This window comes from Arachis hypogaea, chromosome 14, assembly GCF_003086295.3.
Source record: "Arachis hypogaea cultivar Tifrunner chromosome 14, arahy.Tifrunner.gnm2.J5K5, whole genome shotgun sequence".
In the NCBI taxonomy this organism is placed as follows: Eukaryota; Viridiplantae; Streptophyta; class Magnoliopsida; order Fabales; family Fabaceae; genus Arachis; species Arachis hypogaea.
Window position 1 is genome coordinate 85,089,663 of NC_092049.1, and position 14,300 is coordinate 85,103,962.

Consider the following 14,300-nt stretch of genomic DNA (forward strand, 5'->3'; position numbering starts at 1 on the left):
GAAAGCAGTGCTTAATTTGCAGCAAAGTAAAAGAGGTTGAAGATCTCAGGGTGGAAGAGACTAGATAACAAGTCTAGATCTCAAATCCTTCCTTGATCCAACAAGAATAATTGCAAAAGAAACTGAAAAGTAAATTGCAGAATTAAAGAGAAGATGAAGCAGTAAAGTAAACAGAAATGGAAATTCAATTATGCAGAGAAAGTAAACAAGAGATCTCAAGGTGAGATTGAAACAGAAGTTCTTCAATTCTCCACCCAAGATCCAAAGCAAGAAAATAAAAGAGAGCTCAAGCCAGAACCAAGAAGAAGAGAGATCAATTCTCCTTCCAAGTTCTCAGAAATTACAAACTCAAAGCCAAAAAGTTCAGAATTAAAATGAAAGCTCAAAAAGGAAAATTCAAAGTAAAAGTCTAGAGGTCAAAGAAGATCAAAATCCCAAAAGTTCAAAAGTCCTAATTACATCAAACTAACTCCTATTTATACACTTTCTATTCTTGGATTTTGGAATTTGGATGGGCTTTTGATTTGGTGAAGAAATGAATTAAATTGGATTTTTAATCCAATTTTTAGCCCAAATTGCACCTCCAGGGGAAAGCTCAGTTGGAAAATCCAACTTAGCTTTCAAGCATGCTGCCCATGTTGTTTGTGGTGCGCAAGGCTTCCTTGGTTGAGTGTCAATTGCACTAGAGCTCAGTTGGAAAATCCAACTTAGCTCTAGGTCGTGTTCTTGTTGTGCGCATGGCAAGTTTGGTGCGCTTCATTTGTTGCTGGGCCGTGTCATTGTGCGCAAGACAGCCCTCCTTGGTGCGCTAAAATTGTGCCAAAGTGTGGAGAGGATGGGATGTAGTGATGCTCAGTTGGAAAAACCAACTGAACTTTCCATGTAGCACCTTGCTTTCAGCCTCAAGGTCCCAGGTTCAAATCCTGGTGGGAGCAAGTGGAGGAAATCTTTGAAGCTAATTTCCGCTATTTCCTCTTGATTTTCCTTGCAAGCTTGGTGACACTCCTTCCTTATGTTTCAAGGAATTCCCAAGTTCGAATCCTGGGGGAAGCATTTTGGCTTATTTTTCATGATTTTCCTTATGCCTAGCAATATAATGTAGCACTCCATTAAGTAAAGCAATTGAGCGCCTTTGCCTCCATGGAGTAGCGCCTTCTTGTCATCCCTCAGGTGCAAGGTTCAAGTATTGGTGGCTTCATTTATGGGATTTTTACTTTGAATTAATTTTTGAGAGCCCCCGATAAAGCTCACTTAGTTAACTGAGCTTTATGCCATTTCCTTGCTTTCTTTAGTGCTCAGTTAACTATTTGAACTTAGCCTTATACCTTGCCTTCCCCTTTCATTCCTTGTGAAGCTCAGTTTACTTTTCCAACTTAGCTTCCATTCTTCCTTGATTTTTGCCACGCTTTTCTTCTCTTGGCACGCTTGTTGCTTCCTTTGGGCACATTCCTTAGGCCACGCTTTTCTTATTTTCTTCTTTCTTCACCTACAAGCAATCAAAACAACCAATCAAAGTATCACTAAATTCACAAGGTTTATAAATCATTAAAATTCAATTAAATTTAGCTTAAACCTCATGATTTAACATCAATTACATGGTGGTTGATTGATTCAAAGAAGTCATGCATTTTTAATCCAAATTACTTTCTTAGAATGCAAGAAAGTGCATAAAACCTAATAAAAACAAAGAAAAAGGCTAGTGAAACTAGGCTAAGATGACTTGTCATCACAACACCATACTTAAACCTTGCTTGTCCCCAAGCAAGCTGTAAAACATAAGGAAAATTACTAGAAGCAGAGAAGTGTATAAGCCTTTTGTTAGAAGACATTGAATATTGGTAAACGGGGTTTTTATGCATGGTATCTTAGGGATTTTTATTCTGGGGCTGAGATATCAACATTTCTTTGGATCCTTACTTGAATTACACAAAAAATGAGACTTGTTATTGCTTGGTCCCTGGGGTTTTTTTTTTTTCTTTTTTGTTGCTCTCTTTCTTGGCTGAGGCTTAATGCTATGTTGTAAGGCAGCTTTTTAGAGTAAGCTTTCAGCCAGCATTCCCACCCCAGTTGGTTCAAGATGCTAGGTGTTGAAACACCCCTATGGGCTTACTTGCTCAAGCCTCTCCTTAGCACACACACATCACAGGCATTTAGCTTGTTTTGTTCATCTCTGTTTGTTCTTTGGAAATTGATGCCCAGCACCTCTTTGGGTTACTAAATGCTTTGTCTCAAAGTATCTCTTGATGGTGGACTTTCGGTTGGCAATCTCGGGTTAGTTAACCCAAGTTACCGGGTGATGAAGCATCCCTTAGAACCTAGTTATCCAAGCTTATCTTTGTACAAGAACATCACAGGCATTTATCCAAATTTGTAGCCATTGGTGCCCAGCCTTGTATATTTCTTTTTGCTTCTTTCTTTTGCATTTTTTTTCTTTTATTTTGGATCTTTTTCATTTGTCAAGTCTCATGAAATGTAACTCAAGTTTATATCACAAAGTCATGCCAGCATTCAGCCTTATTTATAAATCACCTAATGAACCAGCACATACCACCACATAATCTTATTTTGTCTCATATCATAACAGACTTTTACTCTTTCTCTATTTCACAGTTATTTTTCTTTTATTCAAGCATGAGGAACAAAGCATATAATTCAAGTAAGATGAAAGTGAATCAAGCACTTAGACTAGTAAGCCATAACAGCATGAAAACAAACAAACTAGCAGACAGTAAATGAATCTAGAAAGATACTAATCAATAGGGGACATTTGCACTTTCAATTAACATATTTGAACTAGAATCAGTCAGAGAACAATACAACCTCTTGGAGTCTATTTGTTTCATCTGTGTCATCATCATTGTTGGGTTCCATGTCCTTCCTCTGTCCATGATGATGTACCTTTTCCTCCAAGAGATTGAATGACTTCCTACAAAAGATATTGAAAGTTGCTTGTTCCCCAAGCACTTGAGAGGCAGTTAGCATGCATGTATGCTTGTGATTCTGTGAACCTAAGTTGGTGTGGGAACACCAAACTTAGTTCCTTGCCTACTTCTATATGTAGCAGAATAAATACATGCATGAAACATCAAGTACTTTTATTAAGGAAATAAACTATGGACTAGAAAACAAACTATGAACTAGAAAACAACTAAAAACTAGAAACATGACAATTGTTAAGCAGTTTCTCTGATGGTTTGTAGCCGATACTGATCATGCTGAGGGTGCAATGTATTCTTAATGAAATTTTTGGTGGAACACCAAACTTAGCATCCAACATTCACCCCTTAATTATTTTGGTGTGCAACACCAAACTTAGTTTTTTGCAATACTGAGAAATCTACTCAACTCTTTTATTAAATTAGCTATGAAGAGAAAATTACCTCAGGTTGGGTTGCCTCCCAACAAGCGCTTCTTTATTGTCACTAGCTTGACATCTTGTTCTTTGATCATGGAGGCTGATAAGCATAGTGCCTTAGCCTTTCTCCTCTTACTGTGAACTTTCTTCCGGTCTCCTCTTTGATGATTTCTAGATGTTCAAGTGAAAGGATCCGGTTCACAGTATAGTACTCAGATAATTGTGGACACACCTTCATTGGTTGGGTGTTCATCATCACTTTATCCCCTGGTGAGAAGCCTTCAGTGGAGATTTTCTTGTTTTTCCACCCTTTTGCCCTCTTCTTCTTCTCTTCTTTCTTAGGAGATGATTCATGCCTTGGTGGTTCTTTATCTGGAGTGTTGAGGTTCTCATCTGGGGATTTTGGATCTAGTTCCTCCTTGATTTCTTTAGTCTGTTGCACCATCTCTACTTCTTTCGAGCATGGATTTAGAAGTCTTGGAGTTAACTCATTGAATGCCTCCTTCAAGCTTTGATCCCTGGCCTTATCCTTCATACAATCTTCTTCTTGAGTGGGCTCATGCAGGGTTTTAAAAACATGGAATGCTAGGTGCTCATCATGTACTCTCAACAATAATTCCCTTTTTTCAACATCTATCAATGCTCTGCCCGTGGCCAGAAAAGGCTTCCCCAGGATGATCGGAGTGTTAGGGGTCTTCCTCCATATCGAGGATGACAAAATCAACTGGGAGAAGGAATTTTCCTACTTTTACCAGCACATTCTCTACAACTCCAAGTGCTTGTTGAATGGACTTGTCAGCCATTTGAAGAGTTATTCGAGTGGGTTTCAGCTCAAAAATTTTAAGCTTCCTCATAAGAGATAGAGGCATCAAGTTTATACTTGCACCAAGGTCACAGAATGATTTCTCAATAGTTATGTTTCATATGGTACAAGGTATATAAAACCTTCCAGGATCATCCTTCTTCTTTGGTAGACCTCTTTGGAGAATAGCACTACACTCCATTGTCATTTCAACAATCTGTCCTTCCTTCAAGGGTCTTTTCTTTGTTAGCACTTCTTTCATAAATTTGGCATATAATGGCATCTGTTCAAGTGCTTCTAAGAAAGGAATATTGATGCTGAGTGTCTTGAATATGTTCAGGAACTTTGAGTATTGCTTATCCTCATTTTCTTTTTTGAATCTTTGAGGATATGGAAGTTTGGGGATATATGGCTTCATCCCTTCCTTCTTCTTCTGTAGTTGTGTTTCAGGGATGTCCTTATCTCTCTTTGAGCTTTTTGCATTCTCGGTCTTTCTATCCTCTTCACTTCTTTCTTCTGTCTCTTCTTGTGGAACTTGTTTGTTGTGTTCTTCCTGATTGATGGCTTCCTTCTCCCCAGTCTTCTCACTTCCCACTATGATTGCTTTGCACTCCTCCAACTTTGTAGCTTTTCCTTTGTCCCTTGGGTGGTTTTGAGTGGCACTAGGGGATGCATTTGGTTGCTTCTCACCCATCTCTGTAATTTGTTTAGCTACTTGTTCCATTTGCATCTCAAGATTTCTGATTGAGGCTTCTTGGTTTTTGCTTGTTATGGCTTGATCTTTTCTTGCTGCTTCTTGATCTTTTCTTGCTGTTTCTTGATCTTGTCTGGCCATCTCTTGATTTTTCATGAGTTTTTCCATCATTATCTCTTGGTGCTTCATCATCTTTTCCATCAATATCTCCAAATTGGAGATTCTTTGAGTGTCTTGTGACGCTTGTGGCTGGTTGTGAGATATTAAAGGTTGATGGTAGGTGTTTTGGTTAGTGGTTTGGTTATTGGGTGGATAGTAACTGGAATTTGGGTGGTTGTTTTGGGGTTTTCTATATGGATTGGGGTTAGTGTTTTGCTGGTTGTGGTTTTGGTTGTTTCTTGAGTTGTTTTGGTTTGAATTTCTTTGCCATGGTTGCTGGTTTTGAGTGTGGTTATCTCCCCATCTTATGTTTGGATGGTTCTTCCAAGATGGATTGTAGGTGTCACCATAAACTTCATTTTGGCCTGAGCCTTGGTTGTGCATATATTGAGGTTGTTCCTGCTGTTGATCTTCTTGGTTTTCTTCATTTTGTCCCCCTGTGGTTGATGGTTGACTTGTATTCACTATTGCAACTTGCAAGCTATCAATCCTCTTGGCCATTTGCTCAAACTGTTGTTGAATTTGCTGCTGCATCATTTTGTTTTGAGCTAGGATTGAGTCCACTCCTTCCAACTCTATCACTCCTTTCCTTTGTGATGGTTGGCATTGCCTTTGGTGAGCAAAGAAATACTGGTTGTTAGCCACCATATCAATGAGATTTTGGGCCTCCTCTGCAGTTTTCATGAGTTGCATTGAGCCTCCTGCTGAGTAGTCAAGTGCCTCTTGAGCTTTCATTGTCAGTCCTTCATAGAAATTTTGGAGTTTATCCCATTCATTAAACATCTCAGGAGGGCACTTCCTGATTAGAGCCTTGTATCGTTCCCATGCCTCATACAAGGGTTCAACATCCATTTGTGTGAATGTTTGTACTTCAGTCTTCAATCTAATAACTCTTTGAGGTGGGTAAAACTTGGCAAGGAACTTGGTTACTAGATCATCCCAATTGTTGATGCTGTCTCTTGGGAAGGATTCCAACCATTGAGTGACTTTGTCTCTGAGGGAAAATGGAAATAGCAGCAATTTGTAACTGTCAGGATGCACACCATTGGTCTTCACTGTGTTACATATCCTCAGGAAGGTGGATAGGTGCTGGTTTGGATCTTCCAAGGGGCCTCCTCCATAGGAACAGTTGTTCTGCACCAAGGTGATGAGTTGGGGCTTCAATTCAAAGTTATTTGCATCGACATTTGGGGTAAGGATGCTACTCCCACAATGCCTTGGATTAGCAAGTGTATATGAAGCCAATACTCTCCTTTGGGGCTGACCATTGTCGTTGGCCACTCCCACTTGTGGATTTGTTGGATTTTCCTCCATTTCTTGGTTCTCTTCTCAACCTCCAAAGTGTTTCAGGATCAAAAGGTATGGATTCATCACTTCTTCCTCCTGACATAAACATAGAACCAGGAAACAGAATTAAACACTCTATTGCTAGAGTGAAGTTAGTGTTAGCTTAAGCAAAAATTCAAACAGTTAGTATGCTTAGTAAAAAGAAAAAGAAAAAGTGCTTAATCTAGATCTCCACTTCACTTAATCATTGTCAATCTAATCAATCCCCAGCAACGGCGCCAAAAACTTGATGTGTGGAAAATGATCCAACACAAAACTCACCGGCAAGTGTACCGGGTCGCATCAAGTAATAATAACTCACATGAGTGAGGTCGATCCCACAGGGATTGAAGGATTGAGCAATTTTAGTTTAGTGGTTGATTTAGTCAAGCGAATCAAGATTTGGTTGAGTGATTTGTGATTTGCAGAAGCTAAATTGCATGGAAAGTAAAGGGGAAGGGGAAATTTGCAGTAAACTAAAGAGCAGGAAAATAAAGGAGCTGAATCTTAAAGTGCAAGTAAATTAAATTGCAGAAACTTAAATTGCAAGTAATGTAAATGGCTGAAGCTTAAAGTGCAAGAAACGTAAATTGCTTGAATTGTAAAAGGGATTGGGAGTTGGGATTGCAGAAATTAAACAAGAACAAGTAAATTGTATTAAACAGTAAAAGAGAAAATTGAATTGCAGTGAAGTAGATCTTAAACAGAAGAGCAAAATGCTTTGAGAATTTAAAAACAGAGAAAGCAGTGCTTAATTTGCAGCAAAGTAAAAGAGGTTGAAGATCTCAGGGTGGAAGAGATTAGATAACAAGTCTAGATCTCAAATCATTCCTTGATCCAACAAGAATAATTGCAAAAGAAACTGAAAAGTAAATTGCAGAATTAAAGAGAAGATGAAGCAGTAAAGTAAACAGAAATGGAAATTCAATTATGCAGAGAAAGTAAACAAGAGATCTCAAGGTGAGATTGAAACAGAAGTTCTTCAATTCTCCACCCAAGATCCAAAACAAGAAAATAAAAGAGAGCTCAAGCAAGAACCAAGAAGAAGAGAGATCAATTCTCCTTCCAAGTTCTCAGAAATTACAAACTCAAAGCCAAAAAGTTTAGAATTAAAATGAAAGCTCAAAAGGAAAATTCAAAGTAAAAGTCTAGAGGTCAAAGAAGATCAAAATCCCAAAAGTTCAAAAGTCCTAATTACATCAAACTAACTCCTATTTATACACTTTCTATTCTTGGATTTTGGAATTTGGGTGGGCTTTTGATTTGGTGAAGAAATGAATTAAATTGGATTTTTAATCCAATTTTTAGCCCAAATTGCACGTCCAGGGGAAAGCTCAGTTGGAAAATCCAACTTAGCTTTCAAGCATGCTGCCCATGTTGTTTGTGGTGCGCAAGGCTTCCTTGGTTGAGTGTCAATTGCACTAGAGCTCAGTTGGAAAATCCAACTTAGCTCTAGGTCGTGTTCTTGTTGTGCGCATCGCAAGTTTGGTGCGCTTCATTTGTTGCTGGGCCGTGTCATTGTGCGCAAGACAGCCCTCCTTGGTGCGCCAAAATTGTGCCAAAGTGTGGAGAGGATGGGATGTAGTGATGCTCAGTTGGAAAAACCAACTGAGCTTTCCATGTAGCACCTTGCTTTCAGCCTCAAGGTCCCAGGTTCAAATCCTGGTGGGAGCAAGTGGAGGAAATCTTTGAAGCTAATTTCCTTGGATGAGTGGGCACTCCTCCTTATGTTTTAAAGAATTCCCAAGTTCGAATCCTAGAGGAAGCATTTAAGCTATTTCCTCTTGATTTTCCTTGCAAGCTTGGTGGCACTCCTTCCTTATGTTTCAAGGAATTCCCAAGTTCGAATCCTGTGGGAAGCATTTTGGCTTATTTTTCATGATTTTCCTTATGCCTAGCAATATAATGTAGCGCTCCATTAAGTAAAGCAATTGAGTGCCTTTGCCTCCATGGAGTAGCACCTTCTTGTCATCCCTCAGGTGCATGGTTCAAGTCTTGGTGGCTTTATTTATGGGATTTTTACTTTGAATTAATTTTTGAGAGCCCCCGATAAAGCTCACTTAGTTAACTGAGCTTTATGCCATTTATGGAGTAGCGCCTTCTTGTCATCCCTCAGGTGCATGGTTCAAGTCTTGGTGGCTTCATTTATGGGATTTTTACTTTGAATTAATTTTTGAGAGCCCCCGATAAAGCTCACTTAGTTAACTGAGCTTTATGCCATTTCCTTGCTTTCTTTAGTGCTCAGTTAACTATTTGAACTTAGCCTTATACCTTGCCTTCCCCTTTCATTCCTTGTGAAGCTCAGTTTACTTTTCCAAGTTAGCTTCCATTCTTCCTTGATTTTTGCCACGCTTTTCTTCTCTTGGCATGCTTGTTGCTTCCTTTGGGCACATTCCTTAGGCCACGCTTTTCTTATTTTCTTCTTTCTTCACCTACAAGCAATCAAAACAACCAATCAAAGTATCACTAAATTCACAAGGTTTATAAAACATTAAAATTCAATTAAATTTAGCTTAAACCTCATGATTTAACATCAATTACATGGTGGTTGATTGATTCAAAGAAGTCATGAATTTTTAATCCAAATTACTTTCTTAGAATGCAAGAAAGTGCATAAAACCTAATAAAAACAAAGAAAAAGGCTAGTGAAACTAGGCTAAGATGACTTGTCATCACAACACCAAACTTAAACCTTGCTTGTCCCCAAGCAAGCAGTAAAACATAAGGAAAATTACTAGAAGCAGAGAAGTGTATAAGCCTTTTGTTAGAAGACATTGAATATTGGTAAACGGGGTTTTTATGCATGGTATCTTAGGGATTTTTATTCTGGGGCTGAGATATCAACATTCCTTCGGATCCTTACTTGAATTACACAAAAAATGAGACTTGTTATTGCTTGGTCCCTGGGGTTTTTTTTTTTCTTTTTTGTTGCTCTCTTTCTTGGCTGAGGCTTAATGCTATGTTGTAAGGCAGCTTTTTAGAGTAAGCTTTCAGCCAGCATTCCCGCCCCAGTTGGTTCAAGATGCTAGTTGTTGAAACACCCCTATGGGCTTACTTGCTCAAGCCTCTCCTTAGCACACACACGTCACAAGCATTTAGCTTGTTTTGTTCATCTCTGTTTGTTCTTTGGAAATTGATGCCCAACACCTCTTTGGGTTACTAAATGCTTTGTCTCAAAGTAGCTCTTGATGGTAGACTTTCGGTTGGCAATCCCGGGTTAGTTAACCCAAGTTACCGGGTGATGAAGCACCCCTTAGAACCTAGTTATCCAAGCTTATCTTTGTACAAGAACATCACAGGCATTTATCCAAATTTGCAGCCATTGGTGCCCAGCCTTGTATATTTCTTTTTGCTTCTTTCTTTTGCGTTTTTTTTCTTTTATTTTGGACCTTTTTCATTTGTCAAGTCTCATGAAATGTAACTCAAGTTTATATCACAAAGTCATGCCAGCATTCAGCCTTATTTATAAATCACCTAATGAACCAGCACATACCACCACATAATCTTATTTTGTCTCATATCATACCAGACTTTTACTCTTTCTCTATTTCACAGTTATTTTTCTTTTATTCAAGCATGAGGAACAAAGCATATAATTCAAGTAAGATGAAAGTGAATCAAGCACTTAGACTAGTAAGCCATAACAGCATGAAAACAAACAAACTAGCAGACAGTAAATGAATCTAGAAAGGTACTAATCAATAGGGGACATTTGCACTTTCAATTAACATATTTGAACTAGAATCAGTCAGAGAACAATACAACCTCTTGGAGTCTATTTGTTTCATCTGTGTCATCATCATTGTTGGGTTCCATGTCCTTCCTCTGTCCATGATGATGTACCTTTTCCTCCAAGAGATTGAATGACTTCCTACAAAAGATATTGAAAGTTGCTTGTTCCCCAAGCACTTGAGAGGCAGTTAGCATGCATGTATGTTTGTGATTCTGTGAACCTAAGTTGGTGTGGGAACACCAAACTTAGTTCCTTGCCTACTTCTAATAAAAATAAAGAAAAAGGCTAGTGAAACTAGGCTAAGATGACTTGTCATCACTCTACACATAGAAGTTTCAATGCTCAGCCCAAGCACACACCAAGTGGGCCCGAAAGAAGATTTCTGCATTAATTACTTATTTCTGTAACCCTAGGCTACTAGTTTTCTATAAATAGGACCTTTTGCTATTGTATTTTCATACTTTAGATCTTTGATAAGCCTTATGCTATCTTAGACACGTTTGACGGCTGGCCATTCGGCCATGCCTAGACCTTGTTCTTATGTATTTTCAACGGTGGAGTTTCTACACACCATAGATTAAGGTGTGGAGCTCTGTTGTTCTTCATGAATTAATACAAAGTACTATTGTTTTTCTATTCAACTCAAGTCTATTTCTTCTCTAAGATATTCATTCGCACCCAAGAACATGATGAATGTGATGATTATGTGGCACTCATCACCATTCTCACCTATGAACGCGTGACTGACAACCACTTCCGTTCTACATGCAAACAAGCTTGAATGTGTATCTCTTGGGTTTCTAATCTAAGGTTGGAACCTTCGTGGTATAGGCTAGAATTATTGGCAGCCATTCCTGAGATCCGGAACGTCTAAACCTTGTCTGTGGTATTCTGAGTAGGATCTGGGAAGGGATGGCTGTGATGAGCTTCAAACTCGCGATTGTTGGGCGTGTGACAGACGCAAAAGGATCAATGGATCCTATTCCAACAAGATCGAGAACCGACAGATGATTAGCCGTGCAGTGACAGCGCATTTGGAACGTTTTCACTGAGAGGACGGAAAGTAGCCATTGACAACGGTGATGCCCAACATAAAGCTTACCATGGAAAGGAATATGAATGATTGGAAGAAGGCAATAGGAAAGCAGAGGTTCAGGAGGAACAAAGCATCTTCATACGCTTATCTGAAATTCCAACCAAAGAATTACATAAGTATCTCTATCTTTATTTTATGTTTTATTTATCTTTTAATTATCAATTCTCCATCACCATATGAATTAGCCTGACTGAGATTTACAAGGTGACCATAGCTTGCTTCAAGCCGACAGTCTCCGTGGGATCGACCCTTACTCACGTAAGGTTTATTACTTGGACGACCCAGTGCACTTGCTGGTTAGTTGTGCAGAATTGTGACAAAGTGTGATTCACGTTTAAGAGCTCCAAGTCCTTTGGCGCCATTGTTGATGATCACAATTTCGTGCACCAAGTTTTTGGCGCCATTGCCGGGTATTGTTCGAGTTTGGACAACTGACGGTTCATCTTGTTGCTTAGATTAGGTACTTTTCTTTTTATTTTTCAGAATTTTTAAGAATGAATTCTAGAGTTTCAAGGTGATGTTCTTATCATCACAAAAGTTGATTGATTTTCATCAATTTAGCTGCTGAATGTAATGTCCTGCTGAAGCTTGGCCAACCATGTCTAATCTTTTTAGACTGAAGCTTTAGACTAACATTGCATGATTCCTGGAATTCTTATTAAAAGTTTTGAATCCATTTATTTTCTTTTCCATATAAAGTTTCAAAAATCACAAAAAAAAATTTTAAAATCATAAAAATAAAAAATATTTTATGTTTCTTGTTTGAGTCTAGTGTCAATTTTTAAGTTTAGTGTCAATTGCATTCTTCTTGCATTTTTCGAAAATATGCAATATGTTCTTCATTAATATTCAAGTTGTTCTTGATGATTTCATTGCTCTGATCTTTAAATTCCCTTGTTTTGTGTGTTTTGTTATTTTTCATATGCATTCTCAATTTGTTAGTGTCTCCTATATGAAAATTTTTAAGTTTGGTGTCCTGCATGCATTGTTTGTTTGATTTGAGTTTCCTAAGATTAATTGTATTTTGATTGTTTCTCATCATTGAAAAATTCATAAAAATCTCAAAACTATGTCTTTTCAAGTCAATAATACAGAGAATTGAAGATTCAGAACATTCAGCAGAGGAATCAAACAGAAAAAGCTCGGCGTTCAAAATGACTAGTGAAGAAGGAAAACTGGCGTTTAAACGCCAGCCAGGGTGGGCGTTTAACTCCCAAAAAGGTAGCATTTTGGGCGTTAAACGCCAGAATGGATGCCATTTTGGGCGTTTAACGCCAGAAGGACACTAGAGGGAAGATTTTGTTTTTAATTCAAATCTTTTTCAAATCATATCTTTTCAATCATGTCTCTTCAAAATCAATTTCTTTCCATTTTTTTATTTTCGAAAATCCTTGTTATAATTAATGATTTACTTCAAAATTTTCTAGTTGTTACTTGCCTATTAAGAAAGGATCAAAAGTTTTAATTCTAGAATCATATCTTCTAATTTCTTGGTAGTCAAGTAAATCAACTTTAATTTTTAAAACTTTCTCTTTTTAGTTTGATTTTCAATTATATCTTCTCAATCATATCTTTTCAATCACATCTTTTTCAAAATTAACTCTCAATCATATCTTTTTGATTTCTAATTTCAAAATTATTTTCAAAAATCACTTAATTTATTTCCCAATCTTAATTTTCGAAAATCTCAATCAAATTTTCAAATTTCTTTTTATTATTTCAAAATCTTCTTAATTTATTTTCGAAAATTCTTCCCCTCTTCTCACATCCTTCTATTTAAGGGACTAACACTCCTCCTCAAGGTGCAATTCGAACTCTATCCTTCTTTATATGTTCGAATTCTCTTCTATCTACCTCCTCCTTCTATTCTTCTTTTTCTCTGACACCTCAAGGAATCTCTATACTGTGACATAGAGGATTCCCTACTTTCTTGTTCTCTTCTCTTTCATATGAGCAGGAACAAAGATAAAGGCATACTTGTTCAAGCTGATCCTGAACCTGAAAGGACCTTGAAGAGAAAGCTAAGAGAAGCTAAAGCACAATTCTCTCTAGAGGGCCTAACAGAGCTTTTCAAAGAAGAAGAAACCATGGCAGCCGAAAACAACAATGCCAACAATGCAAGGAAGGTGCTTGGTGACTTTACTACACCTACTCCCGACTTCTATGGGAGAAGCATCTCAATCCCTGCTATTGGAGCAAACAACTTTGAGCTTAAGCCTCAATTAGTTTCTCTAATGCAATATAATTGCAAGTTTCATGGACTTCCATTGGAAGATCCTCATCAGTTCTTAGCTGAATTCTTGCAAATCTGTGACACTGTCAAGACCAATGGGGTTGACCCTGAAGTCTACAGACTTATGCTTTTTCCTTTTGCTGTAAGAGACAGAGCTAGGACATGGTTGGATTCACAACCTAAAGAAAGCCTGAACTCTTGGGAAAAGCTAGTCAATGCCTTCTTGGCAAAGTTCTTTCCACCTCAAAAATTGAGCAAGCTTAGAGTGGAAGTCCAAACCTTCAGACAGAAGGAAGGTGAATCCCTCTATGAAGCTTGGGAAAGATATAAGCAATTGATCAGAAGGTGCCCTTCTGACATGCTTTCAGAATGGAGCATCATAGGTATTTTCTATGATTGTCTGTCTGAACTATCCAAGATTTCATTGGATAGCTCTGCTGGAGGATCTCTTCATCTGAAGAAGATGCCTGCAGAAGCTCAGGAACTCATTGAAATGGTTGCAAATAACCAATTCATGTACACTTCTGAAAGGAATCTTGTGAATAATGGGACAACTCAGAAGAAGGGAGTTCTTGATATTGATACTCTGAATGTCATATTGGCTCAGAATAAAATATTGACCCAACAAGTCAATATGATTCTTCAGAGTCTGTCTGGAATGCAAGCAGCAACAGGCAGTACTAAGGAAGCTCCCTCTGAAGAAGAAGCTTATGATCCTGAGAACCCAGCAATGGAAGAGGTGAATTACATGAGAGAACCCTATGGAAACACCTATAATCCTTCATGGAGAAATCATCCAAATCTCTCATGGAAGGATCAACAGAGACCTCAACAAGGTTTCAACAACAATAATGGTGGAAGAAATAGGTTTAGCAATAGCAAGCCTTTTCCATCATCTTCTC

At 38.1% G+C, this 14,300-nt stretch overlaps 1 non-coding gene across 1 annotated transcript; it reads right to left on the bottom strand.

Moving 5' to 3' along the window:
• Positions 1-13,654: 13,654 nt before the first annotated feature.
• On the bottom strand, positions 13,655-13,762 carry LOC112745805 (small nucleolar RNA R71). Its single transcript, XR_003173716.1, has one exon. It is a non-coding gene; the product is annotated as a small nucleolar RNA R71 (small nucleolar RNA).
• Positions 13,763-14,300: the final 538 nt, after the last annotated feature.